Raw genomic sequence first — 4,136 nt, forward strand, 5'->3', positions numbered from 1 at the left:
TTTTTTTTCTGTTTTTTTTTTTTTTTTTTTTTTTTTTTTTTTTGCGGGGACGCGGGTTATGGTACAGGGATACAGGTAGGGTAGTCCTATAAACTCATCTGCTGATAGTTCATATGAAGGCTCTTGACTAGAAAACTTCCATTAATAGTGCTGAAGATATAAACACATTGTAGAACTGCTTTCCATATTAAGATACCTCCCCACCGACCCCTTTTCTTTGAGACAAGGTCTTGTTCTGTCACCCAGGCTGGATGTGACCTTGACGTACCGCAACCTCTACCTCCTAGACTCAAGTGATCCTCCCACCTCAGACCCCCAAATAGCTGGGACCACAGGCACGCAGCACCACATCTGGCTAATTTTTGTATTTTTTGTAGAGACGGGTTTTCACCATGTTGCCCAAACTGGTCTCGAACTCCTGAGCTCAAGCAATCTGCCCACCTCGGCCTCCCAGAGTGCTGGGATTACAGGCATGAGCCACCACTTCGTCTGGCCTCCCCTTACTTTTTTTTGGTATGGGGTCTTGCTTGGTCACCCAGGCTGCAGTGTAGTGGCACCATGACAGCTCACTGCAGCCTCAAACTCCTCGGCTCAAGTGATCCTCCCACATCAGTAGCTGGGACTACAGGTGTGTTCCACCATGCCTGGCTAATTTTTAAAACTTTTTGTAGAGATGAGGTCTTGCTATGATAGCCAGGCTGGTCTCAAGCAGTCCTCCCCTCTTAGCCTCCTAAAGTGCTTGGATTACAGGCATGAGCCACTGTGCCTGGCCAAGATACCCATTTTTAACAGAATTTTCCTCCCTCTCACTGCTAATAGCTGTGTAGACCCAGACAAGGGCTTTCAGGTGAGAAAAATTAAAGCAAGTAACTTTAGAGTTTCCACTCAATCCAAATAATATGAATACCTATAATGTGCAAAGTATTGTGCTTATAAAGGAGCTTAAGATTTGATAGGCACATAGTTCATCTGGAAGCATTCCAAGATTCTATGGTGTACACCTAAATAACAGTCCACAGTGATTGCATTTTATTTATTTATTTTTTTGAGACATACTTATGCTCTTGTTGCCCAGGCTGGAGTGGCCAATCTCGGCTCACCACAACCTCCACCTCCCGGGTTCAAGCGATTCTCCTGCCTCTGCCTCCCAAAGTGCTGGGATTACAGGTGTGAGCCACTGCGCCTGGGCCTAGTGATTGCATTTTAGCTGGCTTGCCTAGAAGTGAACAGTTCCCACTTCTACCTTCCCTATGCTTCTTTCTGCAGTGAACCTCCAATTTTTGCCAACTATTTTGTTTTAACCATGGGCAAAGAGGTTGAAAACATTTTTATAAATAATTGACAATTTGTGTGTGTGTGTGTGTGTGTATATATATGTATGTATATATTTTTTGAATGGAGTTTCCACTCTTATTGCCCACGCTGGAGTGCAAAGGCATGGTCTGGGCTCACTGCAACCTCTGCCTCCTGGGTTCAAGTGATTCTTCTGCCTCAGCCTCCAAGTAGCTGGGATTACAGGCACCCACCACCACACCTGGCTAATTTTGTATTTGTAGAGATGGGGTTTCACCATGTTGGCCAGGCTGTCTCAAACTCCTGAACTCAGGTGACCTGCCTGCCTTGGCCTCCCAAAGTGCTGGGATTACAGGCAGGAGCCACTGTATCCGGCATTTAGAAATATTTGGTTAATTGTCTGTGTTCATTGTTTCATCAGCAGAACAGCATTAACAGTGAGCTTGCAAACTCATAAGCTACAAACCTTAGCCCCAGATCATTTAGACTGTGATCACTCTGTGTTGGGGGCATTTTCATTATTATCATCTGCTTCTTAATGGAAGATATTTATTCATTTAACAAATACTTAATTAGCACTTATATGACAGATATATTAACATACCATTTGCCCCATCTGAGGAGACAAAATCCTATGAGAGGCCTTTTGTGGATTAATGCCTCACTTTCAAAACACAGATGTATGAAAGGTCAAGTGAAAGTTGTGTCTCTTCTGCAGGCACACCCTATTCCCCCTTATTCCAGACTTATTTAATGATGTGAAACAAACTTGAGGTGTTTAGTTTTTCAGAGATTTCAGAAATGGGAAGCCACTGATGTTGCCTTTTACTTTGGAAATGTATGTCGGCAATTTGGATCATCAGAAAGATGTCTGCCTCATTAAGTCTACTTATAGAAAACAAATCTTTAACAAACATTTGCAACCACATGAGATTTGGTGCAGTTGAATTCATTTTAGTATTTTTAAAAGGTGTAACACTTTTCTAAAGAAAATATCCCCTTGCCTTTTCTTCTTCTGCTTCTTTTTTAAAAAAATAGAGACCTTGGCCGGGCACGGTGGCTCACACCTGTAATCGTAGCACTTTGGCAGGCTGAGGCAGGCAGATCACTTAAGGTCAGGAGTTTGAGACCAGCCTGGCCAACATGGTGAAACCCCGTCTCTACCAAAAATACAAAAATTAGCCGGGCCTGGTGGCATATGCCCGTAATCCCAGCTACTAGGGAGGCTGAGGCAGGAGAATCGCTGGAACCCAGGAGGCAGAGGTTGAGGCGAGCCGAGATTGCGCCATTGCACTCCAGCCCGGGCAACAAGAGGGAAACTCCGTTAAAATAAAAAAAAAAAAAGAAAAAAGAGACCGGGTCTTGCTGTTGTCCAGGCTAGTCTCAAGTAATCCTCCTGCACTAGCCTCCTAAAGTGTTGGGATGACAGGTGTGAGCTACTGCACCCAGCCCTCCCTTGCTTCTTGTGTCTGTTACCTTTTTCTTCCCAAATTTCCATGAGAGCTAAAATTTTTTTTTTTTTTTTTTTTTTTTTTTTTTGAGACAGAATCTCGCTCTTGCTCTGTCACCCAGACTGGAGTGCAGTGGCAATTCTCCTGCCTCAGCCTCCCGAGTAGCTGGGACTACAGGCATGCACCACCATGCCCGGCTAATTTTTGTATTTTTAGTAGAGACGGGGTTTCACCATATTGGCCAGGCTGGTCTTGAACTCCTGACCTCAGGTGATCCACCTGCCTCGGCCTCCCAAAGTGCTGGGATTGCAGGCGTGAGTCACCACGCCTGGCTTCTGTCCACTTTTCAAGGCCATCTCAAATAACTTTTTCTTCAGGCAACTTTCTCAAACCGCTACAATTTTTTCCTAACTTTTCCAGAATTCTTCCTTTGTTTAATCACACTTTTTACTTCACTTTCATTTTAGGAGCTAGGAGTATTTTAAAAGGCCCTTTGACCTCAAAGGATACACGTGGGTGAAAACCAGCTTCCTCTAAATTTATTTTCACTCACTAGGAATAATGCTTTACTGTTAATAGCGGGTGGAAAGAAGGGACACTGAGTATGATGAGCTATCTGTACTACTTAATATATCTTTTGATCTACTCTGAGAATGACGCGAGCCTAATCTTCACATTGGAAAATCACAAGAGGAAAAAAACCCTTCGGAGATCTACAGGCACAATGAACCCTGTCTCCACGCTGTTTGTAGCAGCTGTCTCAGGAATCCTCTCTCTAGAATGAATGTAGGAGAGGTTTGGTGGGGCGGCAGCTGCAGAGCAAGGAATCTTTCCCATTCCTCGTCGACTCGGTCCCCTCCCCTCCCTTCCCGAATGGTAGCAGCTGCCGAGACATCCCAGTGGAAATCTCCGACTCTCCGTTGAGAGCGGCGGGCGGGCAGCAGCTGAAAGCAGCCAGGGGTGGGGACTCCTCGCTCCCATTAGGCAGGGACAGCAGCCTCACTGGCTCCAGCGCCGTCACCTCTCTGGCTCCTAGAGGTCCCTCAGGTGTTCTTCTCCAAGTCCAATGAGATACCTTGGCAACGCGGGGCGGGTTCCCTCCGCGCCAAGGGACCCAACGGTAACTTAACAACAGCAGGAGCGCCAGAATCCCCGCCTCAGGACTTGCAGAAGCACCTTCCGAGGTCTGAGAGTGTGTGTGGGGAAGTATAGGCCCTCGAACGGAAGGGTCTCTCCTCGCCGGGCCGCGAACACACCGGGTGCTACTAGAGCAGTGCTCCCACTGGGTGCGCGCCCTCGCGCCTAGTGCAGCCGGAAGCCCGAGCCCAGCGCTCCCGCTGGCTCTGGGGCCCCTAGGCCGTCCGCGCGCCCCGCCGCGCGGCTGCCTCCGCC

The sequence above is a fragment of the Rhinopithecus bieti genome, unplaced genomic scaffold (genome assembly GCF_001698545.2).
Source record: "Rhinopithecus bieti isolate Rb0 unplaced genomic scaffold, ASM169854v2 scaffold_3878, whole genome shotgun sequence".
Classification (NCBI taxonomy): Eukaryota; Metazoa; Chordata; class Mammalia; order Primates; family Cercopithecidae; genus Rhinopithecus; species Rhinopithecus bieti.